Below are 14,428 nucleotides of genomic sequence, written 5' to 3' on the forward strand. Positions count from 1 at the left end.
GCAACGCTTTGGGGAACGCCTCGGCGTGACTAATCTGAAGCACGTGTAAAACATAAACAATGATGAGATAATTGTATACTGACCGTGATGCCGTGCGGACCAGGGGTATAAGAAGGCATCCTACACAAACACACTCGCTTTTAGTGCCTCAGCAAGTGACTACGTGTATGTTTGCATAAATCTGAAGTATGTTCAAGAAGTTCAAGTATGTGTATCTCCCTGTCAGCGCGATATCACAGACAAGGATACACATGTATATGTGTCTTCGAGCGCAGCACGCACAGTTGGCTTTTGAGGATATTGGCTGTGTGCACTGTGATCATTCCCGTGCACGTGTTGCGCTCCAGCTTCGCGTTTAGAGAAGGATATCTCAGGTTCGCGGAACCGGTCCCGCTTCTGTCGAGGCAGAGCGGTGACTGCACTCGTGCGTGCAGGCGGCGGTATCCCCGCCTACACCTGTGACATCTGTCTCTCACTCTCTAGGAAGCTTGGGCTCGCGGTTGCTATCCCGCTTTTCAGCGGCGGTTGCGCTCGTGGGAGTCGCCATATGATTTCGTGCAGGCGGCGGTATCTCCGCCTGCACGTGAAGTCTCTCTCTCTCGCCGGATCGGGAAGGCGCCCTGCGTGAGAGCCATGTATTTTCAGCTGTCTGTCTCCGATGGATCCTCTTCATAATCCGCCTACTGTTTAAGGCTAAACGTGCAGTTTCCACGTGAAGCCTCCTCTTTTTACAGTATGGAGGTATTATATATACATACGTTTTTTACACCTGTATGTGTAGACTATGTATGTGTATCTGCCTGTCACAGCCTGCATGAGCTGTTTGTCATTTTTCGATGAGTCAAACAGTGAAATTGTGTCTATGCTGTGTGTGGCTTGTACAGCTGTGCACAGCATTTATTCTCCTGATCGGCCGCTGGTGCGCCATAAGTCAGATAATGATTTTGTGTGTTACGATTCGAGACCCTCATCTGCTGAGGCGGGTGACGTCTTCGTTCGTGGCACTCACTTTCTCATTAAAGCAAAGCAGCTCACACCTCATTCATGGTGCCTGCTTCCCTTTCGGTGCGTAGTACGACAGGCAGCCGCCATTAACCTTCATCTGCATACAGCTGGCTCCAGTAGTGGAGCATGGCTACATTCTTGTGCAGGAGGCTGTAGAACCTCCACATGAGAAATGACAGCTTACAGCCTTTACTTTATTGTTCCAAAAGGAGGGAAATCGTTCAGTGATGCGGCTCAGTGCTATGCTGTTACTGAAACCGATTGTGATGCAATCAGATCCGAGGACTGATTCCTTACATTAGAGCTTATGCCTCCATTCAACACGGGAGGGTTTTTCCTGAGGGGAAACCCGTCTCGCATGATCAAAGTCACGCACCGTTGTTTGCGTGCTTTGGTAACAGGAAGAAAGCCATGGCTTCTGTCCCAAGGTCCTGTGTTGGGTGCGCGTTGTCGATGTGTGACGCTGACAACAGACGCATCCCTCACAGGTTGTTGCGATTATGGAAAGCCAAAAGGGTCAAAAATCGCTGAAACTCATCATCGGCTATGGCACTGAAATTGCCTTGGAAATGATGATGGTATGGGTTGGATTCCCATTTCCTTCTAGACCGGAGGAGCCATCATGTGTTTGTCTAGACAGACATCACATCGGTGGTTTCTTAAATAAATCTCTAAGGCGGTCTGCAATCAAAGTCACGCATCGTTGTCTGCGTGCTCTGGTGGTGTGGAGGAAACCTTGGTTTCTATCCTAGGACTGTTTTGGGTGTGCGCTGCTGGCGTGTTACGCTGAGAACAGACACATCCCTTACAGGTTGTTGCGATTATGGAAAGCCAAAAGGGTCAAAAATCGCTGAAACTCATCATCGGCTATGGCACTGAAATTGCCTTGGAAATGATGATGGTATGGGTTGGAGTCCCATTTCCTTCTAGACCTGAGGAGCCATCATGTGTTTGTCTAGACAGGCATCACATTGGTGGTTTCTTAAATAAATTTCTAAGGAGGTCTGCAATCAAAGTCACGCATTGTTGCCTGCGTGCTCTGGTGGTGTGGAGAAGACCTTGGTTTCCATCCGAAGGCCTGTTTTTGGGTGCGCGCTACTGGCGTGTGACGCTGACCCGACGCACTCCCCACAGGTTGGAGTACAGTATGGAAAGCTGAGAGGGCCAAAATCACTACATTATTGATTTTGGGATAATGACATTGTGGTCTCTGGACAAACTGTGCTCGTTGACGACAGTTTAGATCCCAGGCCACTTGAATATGGCGAATGCCCTGTATGGCAACACCCATTGCTGGGGAGTTGAGACTCCAGCCAGATGTGGTGAATCACATTTGGAGAGGATCTGGACGCGCAGAGGTGGATCTGTTTGCGTCTCAGGACCGCACACACTGCCCAATGTGGCTTTCTTTTTTCCCCAATCACTCTGCCACAGAAGTTCTGGAGGAAGCTTGCCAGAGATATGGCCTGTTGGTTTGGCCTCTGAGGGGGCCAGGCTCATAGGCTCAGGTCTCTCAACTGAGGTTGTGGAGACCATACTTTACTCCTGACAAACCCAGCTAACCGCCCTGTTTATGTGGTGCTGAGATTTCTGTAGGAGCAATTCTCTGCTGGCTTAACTCCTTCCACTCTTAAGGTTTAGGTGGCAGCAGTCTCTGCCCACCATACTCCTTTGGAAGGATGTCATGCTCCCAACTGAGGTTGTGGAGACCATATGATTACTCCAGAGCTCCCTCAGGAGCTTAGGCACTACATGGAGAAACTTCACCTCATGGTGTTCAGCTCACCTGACAGACCCAGTTAACTGCCCTGTTTATGTGGTGCTGAGGTTTCTGCAGGAGCAATTCTCTGCTGGCTTAATTCCTTCAACTCTTAAGGCTTAGGTGGCAGCAGTTTCTGCCTACCATACTCCTTTGGAAGGATGTCATACCTCGTCTGGACAACCCCTCGAGAGAGCTTTATGCCCTTAAGTGGAGAATATTTCACCTATTGGTGTTTAACTCCCCTTACAAACCCAGTCAACTGCCTTGTTTATGTAGTACTGAGGTTTCTGCAGCAGCAATTCTCTGCTGGCTTAACTCCTTCCACCCTTAAGGTCTAGGTGGCAGCAGTCTCTGCTTACCATGCTCCTTTGGAAGGACCTCATGCTCCCGAATGAGGTTGTGGGAACCAGATGATAACTTCAGAGCTCCCTTAACGAGGAAGCTTATGCCCTTCAGTAGAGAATATTCACCTTTCGGTGTTCAGCTCACCTGACAGACCCAGTCAACTGCCCCTTGACGTAGTACTGAGGTTTCTGCAGGAGCAATTCTCTGCTGGGTTGACTCCTTCCACACTAAGGTTTAGGTGGCAGCAGTCTCTGCCTACCATACTCCTTTGGAAGAATGTCATGCTACCAACTGAGGTTGTGGAGACCATATCTTTACTCCACCTTTAAGATATAGGTGGCAGCAGTTTCTGCCTACCATACACTTCTGGACTCTCTGAGGGCAGTCTACATACCAGGCCACCTGAATGTGGCAGATGCCCCTTCGAGACAACATACATCTCCGGTGGGAGTGGAGACTTCATCTAGATGTGGTGAACCACATCTGGAAAAGATTTGGATGCGCAGAGGTAGATCTGTTTGCATCCCAGGACACCACACTTTGCCCACTGTGGTTTTCCATGGTACAGGCATGGCCGAGGCTACGTCTGTATGCTTTCCCCCATGGTTGTGTTTATCCCTCCACGGGGCAACTTTATTCCCTTAAGTGGGAAATGTTCACCTCTTGGTGTTCAGCTCATCTGACAGACCCAGTTATAACTGCCTGTCAACGTAGTTCTGAGGTTTCTGCAGGAGCGTTTCTCTGATGAGTTTACTCCTTCCACCATTAGGTTTAACGGCAGCAGTTTCTGCCTACCATACTCTTGTGGAAGGCTCGTCAGTGGGTAGACACCCATTAGTGGCTCGCTTTCTTCGTGGGACTCGTAGGTTGCGACCTGTTAGTCGCTCCAGGGTGCCCACTTGGGACCTAGCGGTCGTGCTGGGAGGGCTCTCGTTGGCTCCGTTCGAGCCTCTTGAGACTTCGCCAGATAGGTTTCTGGCCTTTAAGGCTTCCTTCTGGCTATTACTTCTTTAAAGCGAGTGGGGGACCTTCAGGCCCTGTCAGTATCCCCTGCAGGTCTGAGTTTGCACCAGGGATGGCTATGGCTTTTCTACACCCAAAGCCAGGTTTTGTTCCTAAGGTGCTGAACAATGTGCCGAGGCCCATTGTTCTGCAGGCCCTTTGTCCTCCCCCATTCAGGAGTGCGGACCAGGAAAAGCTGAATTTGGTGTGTCCTGTGCGAGCACTGGATACATATGTTCACATGACTGCTCAGTGGAGGAGTCCGAGCAGTTATTTGTGTGCTTTGGTTCACCCAGAAAAGGTTTACCGGTGACCAAGAAGACTCTAGCAGATGGATAGTAAATGCTATCTCACTGGCTTATGAACATCAGGGTATACTCTCACCCGTCGCTGTGAGTGCCCACTCTACTCGGGGTATGGCTGCCACTAAGGCCTTAGGGTCAGGCGCTTTACTCCAGGAATGTATGTGATGCGGCCGGTTGGTCTTCGCCGCTCACCGTTGTTAGGTTTTATGATTTAGACCTAGACTCCTCTTTAGGGTCCCAGGTTCTTTTGCCTTGACTGTGTTCAGGTATACACGCTGCAGGCATTTGGTAGTATGGAAGCGTGGGCATCTCGTTCCCCAAAGCGTTGCTATGGCGACGCAGCTCGAGTTCCTCGAAAGGGAACGTCTCAGGTTACGTATGTAACCCTAGTTCCCTGAGAAGGGAACGAGACGCTGCGTCTCCATGCCATACTCCCTGCATCCCTGCAGGCACTTGCTTCGGCACTGGGTAGCGAGTGTGTTTGTGTAGGATGCCTTCTTATACCCCTGGTCCGCACGGCATCACGGTCAGTATACAATTATCTCATCATTGTTTATGTTTTACACGTGCTTCAGATTAGTCACGCCGAGGCGTTCCCCAAAGCGTTGCAATGGCGACGCAGCGTCTCGTTCCCTTCTCAGGGAACTAGGGTTACATACGTAACCTGAGACGATTCTTATTCAGTTTTAAGTATCTTACAGTGTTTTACAGTGTCTCACTGAAAGTCTTATATGTTTATTGACAAAAGTTACTGTAGTACTGGTTTGAAGCATTTATTGCCTTTTGTTTTATTGGTAGAAGAAGTGAATGAGATGTTTCTCTCTGGGCTTTTAAAGGAAATTTTAAAGCAATTTGACATTTGTTTCATGATGTATGAAATGTTGTTAGTAAATCTAAAAACCAGAACAGATGGTGATTTCACCGGTTCACTTTAAAGAGTAACTTAACCCTAAACCAACTTTTTTTAAGTTAGTGATGTGTAAGAATGGTGCTTTATTAGTGCTGTTCATTGATTTTAGTAAGTTTTTTGACATTTGAATATAAAGGGCCCTATTTTAAATATCTAAGCGAATTGTCTAAAGAGGACAGCGCAACGTCTAAATGGGCGTGTCCGAATCCACTTTTGCTAATTTAGCGACGGGAAAAATGGTTTCTGCGCCGAGCGCATGGTCGAAAAGGGTAGGTCCTATTGTAATGGGAGTATTTTGGGCGTAACGTGCAATAAACCAATGAGGGTCTCAGCTCTCATCCCCTTTAAAAGCCTGTTGCACTGGCGCTATGTCTAATCCCTATTTAGATGACGGACTTTGTAAACTGAAAAACTAAGCGGAGGAAGAAGATCCCCAGTTTAAGATTAAAGGAACACGCCCACATTTTGGGAATTTAGCTTATTCACCGTATCCCCCAGAGTTAGATAAGTCCATACATACCTCTCTCATCTCCGTGCGTGCTGTAACTCTGTCTGACGCAGCCCCCGCTAGCTTAGCTTAGCACAAAGACTGGAAGTGGGTGGCTTTAGCTAGCATACTGCTCCCAATAAGTGACAAAATAACGCGATCATTTTCCTATTTATGTGTTGTGATTTGTATAGTCAAACCGTGTACAAATAACAAGGTGATATGAGACACAGCGATCTTTTAACAGTATACATACTGAGAACTATATTCTCTGAAGACGAAGCACTGCCGCGTGGGCGGAGTGATTTGCACAATTCTGACCGAACTCTCTGCTCCTCACCAGGGGCTTCTCGTGTGCTGCGAGCGGATCGCTCCGCCCGTGCGGCAGTGCTTCGTCTTCGGGGAGTGTAGTTCTCAGTGTGTGTGCTGTTGGGGGGTCGCTGTGTCTCGTATCGCCTTGTTGTTTGTACACGGTTTGACTATACAAATCACAACACATAAATAGGAAAATGATCGCGTTATTTTGTCACTTATTGGGAGCAGTATGCTAGCTATAGCCACCCACTTCCAGTCTTTGTGCTAAGCTAAGCTAGCGGGGGCTGCGTCAGACAGAGTTACAGCACGCACGGAGATGAGAGAGGTATGTATGGACTTATCTAACTCTGGGGGATACGGTGAATAAGCTAAATTCCCAAAATGTGGGCGTGTTCCTTTAATGTTAAATAATTGTGGTGTTTTTCACTTGTATTGAAATTGTTCTTTTTTTTATTAAAACCTTTAAAAATCGTTTTCTTTTAGTCATGGAAGTATGTAAGATAAGGTTTGTACTCTAAAAATACACTTGGACAGCGTTTTTTTTTTAAGCAAAGAGTTTTTTTAAGCATTACTTAAAAATGTTTCTCATCTCACCATATCCACAGGTACAGAGTCATCATATACAATAAATCCGTGAGGTAGCATTTAAAAAAAAACATTTAAAAACAGATGCATTTGTTTAAAGCAAAGCATTTATTTACTTACCAGGCTGCAGGTGAACCAGCTCTTTTCGCCTTCTAACGTCTCATAATCGGTCCTCATTTATGTCCAAGAGACTCAATAATAATCTTTTACATTCAATCCTTTAATCTTTCATATTTAAAAGTGTTTTTGTGCTGCTGCGCATTCATGTACTATGTGATAAGCAAACCTGCGTTGTCCTCCCGTTTTAGGCGCATATTACTAATGCGCTCTTTAAATAACAAAAAACATATTGCGCCATTGACTTTAGACATTAGACCAGGTTTTTGTTGGTCAATGGCGTAGTCTATTTTAGTTGCCTCAAAATAGCAATGTGCCAACAATGCGCCTGAACACACCTCGTTTTCAGACCAGAACGCCCATGGGCGCAAAAAGGAGCGCAAATGCATTTGCTATTTAAACAACGTGGCGCTAAACGTGAAAATTATAATTGCGCAGGGTCGAAATTAGCGAAAGACACTTGCGTCGCGCATCGCGCTGCATTGCGCCGGGTGTAAGATAGAGCCCAAAGTGTTTCAATTACGATCTCACCACACAATTAGTTCGTCCCCTCTATCTCCGTTGGGATCTGCCCACTTTTTTTGCATTTTTCAAATATTGCCAGTGGGTGGAGTCAGGCTCTGACCAGGGGTTTAGTTACGCTTTAAAAATGTTATTTTCAAAACGTGATTGGATCAAAAAGAGACAAACCCAGCCATTGGGTTATAAATTATCCAATGCTGGGTTATTTCAACCCAAAAATGCGTATGGTTGGGTCAAATATAAACAGTGCATCATTGGCTTCTATAAACTGCTAAAATTGTCTGATTGACTTTGTTTCTCCAGTTCTGGGTACTGCATTCATAGACTTTGTCCTGTTGCAAGCTAGGTTGTAGATCTAGTTCTTATTGTTATGACATAATAGTCAACCATTTGTACTACTTGATTTGTATATTCTGGTGCTGGTTTAATGGTAGCTTGTAAAAATCTGTAAAAAGCAATTTTCCTCCTTCAAAAGACACAAAGCAAATCACAGTAGCAATGATTTTCAGAATAGATGGTGTTATGGTGTCTCAAAGGGGTCACTTTGTTTGCTCTTATAAATACATATTGAAAAGCCAGAGGATATAAGACAGACGGAATCCAATATACGGATCATGTTGAGGGGAAATGGGGCCACCGATAAGAAGGTGAGATAATGGCAAGGAAAAAGAGAAAACTCCCAAGATGCTATTTTAAACAAAATCTATCTCCAAGTACTACAGCTATGGCCTGGGGCATCTCCTGAACAATGGATCGTGCATAATACAGTAGCGGTTTAAATCCAGGGTCCAGAATGGTCTGGAATGCCAATCTGGCATATTCAATTCAAAGACGGAAAAAATAATTCAGTTCATTAAATTTCATACATTTTATATGACCACATTCAGTATAGCAGTGGTCTCCAACATGGTGCCCATGGGCCAAAGCACATTCTATTACTAGCCTCAATTTTTATATTTATTTCTTACATATTTTTATGTATGTTAACATTTTAAACAATGATAAAACATATCAATTTGCTATATTCTCTAGCAAATATATACATACATTTAGCCTATATTAAAGTCATCTTGCATGGAGCTTCAGGGTTTTCCAAATTCCAAAATCCTAATTTAACCTGGTAAGAATTTACTCTTGAAAAAAATATGTATAAAACTTTGGCGGCTGGTGACTTCTTTTTTTTGAGGGCACTCGGTGCGAATTTTGTCACAACATGTATGTAGCCCATCATGTGTGTATTTCGGAGTTTCAAAATATGTGTTCTGCACATCGAGTGATCCTATGTGCATCACGTGTCTTGTCAAAATAAGTGCCTGCTGCAGACGCGTTTAAAGGGTTAATGATAAAACAGGCGCTCGCATTTGCCAGATACTCGCATAATCTCATGCGTAATCAGAGTTTACTGTTAAGTGAGTGTCTTGCGTGTATTTTGTGAACTTGAGCGTCTCTTTAATCATAAATGGTTTTGACGCGTGTGCAGCAGGCACTTATTTTGACAAAACACATGGTGCACATCGGATCTCTCGACACGCAGGACACATATTTTGGAAAAGAACCACACACATGATACTCCGAACACTTATTTTGAATTAGTGCCCTTCGGAAGAGGAGTCACGAGCTGCCACTGGTATAAAAGCTTTCGACACTATGTTAAATCATACGTGTTATCCCGTGGGCAAGTAGTAGTAAAAGTTAATGCATTTAACTAATGAGGCCTATCTCATTAGTCAGAACTGTTCATGAACCAGCTTCCTAAATGCACAAGAGCACGAGAGCTTAATAAAATTACCTAAATTTTAATGACATGTCAGCTGAATTTATGCTTGTGAATTTGGAATTCATGAGCATGTACATTAGAAGCAGCTTATACATCTTTGATGCAGAAGCTGATTTAAAAATGGAGCCTCAAATGTTTTATTTAAAATGAGCAAAGTCTATGCATTTCTATGAGGCAGTTCATTTTCACATTTTTTGTTGCTGTAATGTTTTGGTTCAGCTGGTGAGCTCTCTTCTGATGACCTCTCAATGCGTGATTTAACATTGAGAGATTCAGCCAAGCATTGCCAGTGTTTATATCTTACTGTGGGTGCAGCTAAAACTGAATAGTTTGTGTATTTTTACACAAAGTCGTTATTTAAAATGTTTGTTTAAAATTGTTCCCTTTCGAGGGAACTCACGCTGCGTCGCTTTAGTGGCACTTTGGGAACGCCTCCTCCAGGCGTAAGAGTGTCTGAATGTGTATATCGAAATCAACCAATGGTCAGGTGTAACGTCACTGGCAGGGTGATGCAGGAGCCAGGAAGTATAATAGGCTACTTGAAAAATGCCCTCGCTATCTGAAATATTGCCGAAGCCAGGGTAAGGCAGGAAGACGCATGGCAAGGGAGATGCAGCGTCTCGTTCCCTTCTCAGGGAACAGGGGTTACATTCGTAACCCGAGTAGTTTTCAACCTTACTAGTAGTGCTCTTATCCAGTGCAAATGTATCTGCAGAGTATTGAGTCTTCGGTATGCAGGGATATTCACTGTATATTGAAACAATAGCTTGTTTTCTCATTAGTAATGCAAAAAAATTATATATCATTGACATTGCTCTAATATTACCAGGTAACATAACCAGGTAAAACATGCTGTCTCTTTAACTGCATGTGACAAAATCTTTGTGCTACTATTGTGCATAATTTCATCTATTCTGCATAACCACAGAACCCATAATTAGATACAGGGGTGTCATGCACCAATTTTTTAAGGGGGCACAGTGTGCACAGCTCACAGAAATTTGTGCATACACACACTGTAAAAATGCTGCCTTAAATTTTTTTGTTAAATCAGATTTACAAGTCATGTGTAAACAGAGATGAGCTGTCTCAACTTATAAAATATAGTTGAGAAAAGTCAACTTAATTTTATAAGTTATAACAACTCATAAAGCACTTTGAGATTGTTCAATGTAAAGTGCAATACAAATAAAATTTATTATTTTTATTATTACCTCACCTGTAGTTATAACAACTCATATAGTCAAGATAAATAATAGTAAGTTGAAATGACTTGTAAATCCGAGTTTGATTTAACAAAAAAATTCAAGGCAGCAAAGTATTTTTTACAGTGCAGAAATCAAACCAAATATATTAGAGCTTTCAATCTTTTCCATGGCACCTACATTTCTAACAATCTGAACGCCTTCATGGAAAAACCTCCAAAATAAAAGTGTTGACTAACTTTTATATCAAATACTATTCAATTGGAATAATGATATATTGGCATCGTACACTGTACAAAAATTCCATAGAAATTACAGTATTACTTGCAGCTGGTTGGTGGTAACTTACCGTAGATTTAAATTGATGTTATTTACTGGCAACATTTTGTTCAAAGTTAAATGAACATTACACATTTACAAGTCTTTGTCTTTACAGAGTAAAACTAAAATAACAGCATCAAGCAAAGCATTCTGGGAAACAAAATCTGAAGCAAAAAACAGAAAAAGGTTCCCAGAATGCTTTGCTTGAGGATGTTATTTTATAGTTTTATTCTGTGAATATAAAAACTTGTTAATATTTAAAATTGATTTAACTTTGAACAAACTCTTGCCAGTAAATAACATAAATTTATATCTACGATAAGTTACCGGCAACCAGCTGCAAGTAACACTGTTTCTAAGGAATTTTTTTACAGTGAATTTACATCTGAAACGGCATGTTTTGTTTATTTATGTTTTGTTTATTTACTTGTTTAATTGTGCCATTAATGCATTTTGCACAACAGCTGCATTATCCTATGAAATGTATGTAATTTTAAATCCATAAAGTATATAAACAACGAAAATGACATAAGCTATAGCCACATGAGTGATTTTAATGTCCACTAATGATTTTAAAACAAATGTTTAGATAAAATTATTAGAGAAACAAATTTTTGCATTAAATTTTACCTCATATGTGAGCATGTGTGATTCCGCGCCCCCGTGAACTCTGGTGAACTTTGGTGTTGTACCAAGATGAATCTAGAAATCTACTAATATAAGGTCGAGACTGTCACATTTTAAGCCATACATTTTCTACACAAAGGAGGTTAACTGCACATTACCGTACTGGGGTTTGGAAATGTTGTGAGCGTTTCCTACACGTTTTAATTCCTCGGATAGCCAAATGCAGCAGCAACAGCAAGCTCGTGAGCGCGCTCAGACGCTGACGTCTGCGCCTGCCAGGATGCTGCACAGAATTGATAATATTGTGCATATTAAACAGATTAAAAGAAAGTAACAGATTAATGGACGCTTCTTTGATTTGAGGTTGCATGCAAAATCCATTTGGCTCAAAATGGGCATGACGCCTCTGATTACATATTATTGCAAATAAGCACCTCAGAGGTACATATTGTTACCAAATGTATGCATATCTGTACCTAAATGGTACATATATCAGGACCTTTTAAAGGGTACTGTCCCAGTTACAGCTATAAGGACTATTTTTGACCATATTTTTGACAGTGTAACTTTGGTCAAGTGTATAGTGCAACATTATAACATGCACTTAAAGTTAAATTTAAAGGAAACATATAAACAGTTGCAGAAAAACAAGTCCATTATGCTATTGGTGTAGCTCAGTATTGCTTTAAACAGAAGGCTGCAGTGTTTACACTCCTAAGGGAAATAAACCTGCGAATGGCGTACTTATAGTTTCCTCTGCGTATGGCCTATGATCTCAAAATTATGAGGACCAGCCAACGCAGCCATAAAATCTGACAGCTTTTAAAAAGTTACAGTTGTTAAGAGAAGAAAATGTGCAGTACCTGATGCAACAGTGTAACTTAATTTGCCTATAGGTTCATCTAAATTCAAAAAGCATCTTTACCGTTACATCATAGATCCACATCTCTCGCATTCCCCTGGGATGCCGCTCTGAGGCTTTGATGCTGTGCCATTCACTTTGTATTACTGTTCTGAGGCCAGTCAGGCAACACTCGCCGCCTTCACACGGAGAAGTTTGCAGATGAAAATGCACCTGAAATCTTTTATGTTGTCCCGCTGAAGGTGAAGTGGTGGAGAGAGGGTCTCATGGGAAGACCTCTGTTTTGTTTGAGAAACATTGAGTCCATCAACATTCACCTCCTACTCTCTCTCTCTCTCTCTCTGTGTGTGTGAACACAAATCTTGGTGTTGATGTGTTTGAAATGAAAAGAGTTTTGTCGGCTTTCTATCCGTGCTGTTTCTCTCTCGCTCGTCTTGATATGTCATGTCTACTACACTACATTTATTGTGTGCATGTCAAAAATGATGCTCCAAACTGGTTTGTCGCTAATCTTACCAGCACACCCATATTGTTTACTACTGAAACACTGGGGTGTATAAATGTATACACATAAACTCTGTCAAACATTACTAATTTTTGATATTAATCTTGACAGCATGTGCTTTATGCCCTTTATTTAATCAGGTAAATCTTTTCATCGGCTCCCTATCAACTGTTTCCTAATTTGCAAAACCTCCCATAGTCCTGTGTCTGAAAATACAGTGTATGAATACAGATCACTTAATCTTTTCACTCAACAGGATTTTGCCTGCAGTTAAGGCGTCTACCAGCAGGAGTATGACAGCCAGCCAAATCTTATTCTGTTGGCTTTAAAGTCTGTCCACGGCTGTTTCCATTTGAAATGGGTATAAAAATCATTCTGTCTAAAAATAAAGTGGTGTCATAGAAGTAGAAGAACTAGTTTTAGCTGTATCGTTCCATAAAAAACCTTCAACATCCGAAGAACCTTTCACAAAAAGTGTCATGGGTTCAATCCCACACTGTCAGAAAAAAGATACCTTTTCTGTTGCTATAGGACCCTAAGGTTCCTTTTTGGACCTTTACATGTATACAAAACATAATACAATGTTGTGTCTTTTTGGGTGCTGTACGGTACATTCACAGGGGACGGAAGCGTTAACCCTTGACGGAAGGCTTGTCTGAAGCGTGGCCAACAGCCAATCACAGTGGCCGCAACACATGCTCCAGTCTTCCATAAATGTAATTGGTTGATTCTGCCTAGGTTATTTGCATAAGGCGATCTGATTGATTGACACATATGTTGCCAGAGTACTGAGGGATGGTCTGTGAACGAGTCCCTCTCCTGTCATTTAAACATGAGCGGGAGCAATGACGGGTTTAAATGGACACAAACTAATATTATGCTTGTGTTTTAAGTAAACATGCTATACAATGTTTTGTCCGTTTATATGTCAGAGCTTTCTCTGATATTGCTGAAATAAGATCGCGCAACTTTCACACGCTTGTAAAATGAAACGAAAGACGCGCAGATCAGCCGCTTTAGTTTTATCAATGAAAGGCTAAAAATAGCGCTGTACACTGTGTGTTTGTGCTAGAGGTCAGAAAATATGTAAAACATATCAATTACAAAACAAAACCTCAGATTACATAAATGCGAGGAGAGATGGCGTGTGGCTCTTCGAACACATTAAACCACATGCGTGTTTACAGTAACAAGTGTTATGCATATCCATATATTTAGCCGAGGAACTATAAAACTTTGAGTTTACAACATAGACTGTAGATGTAAACGAATATGCTGAATTACCTGTCGAGAAGATAGAAAGCAGGCAACTTCGGTGTCCCTTGAGCCTCATGATCTTGGAAAACTAACATTACTCTAATATTGACTTTGGTTTTGTTGTTTTTCCTGTCGCGTTGTTGTTTTAAATCTCTTTTTTGGCTTCCTTAGCGACATGTTTTAATGTACGCGAGAATAGGTCTTCAACAGGCTTTCAAATCTGCCTCAAATCAAAGCATTAGGGTGATTCTCACGAAAACTTGGTTTTAAAAATGTCAAGCATGAAAATGTAAAAATTGCTTAAATTTACTTTTTTTCCCACCAGACATTGAAAAACAAAGTCTGGAGTAAATGGGAACATTAATTTAAAAACTTGTTCTTATCATTTAACACTTTTTGTAACATAATTTAAAAAATTAGTCCTAAAAAATCTCATTACCGCAACAGTCAAAAAACATCAACACTGACATATTTTTAAAATGACATGACAAACCTGAAAGAACATAATTTGGAGATTCT

Source organism: Misgurnus anguillicaudatus, chromosome 16 (genome assembly GCF_027580225.2).
Source record: "Misgurnus anguillicaudatus chromosome 16, ASM2758022v2, whole genome shotgun sequence".
Classification (NCBI taxonomy): domain Eukaryota; kingdom Metazoa; phylum Chordata; class Actinopteri; order Cypriniformes; family Cobitidae; genus Misgurnus; species Misgurnus anguillicaudatus.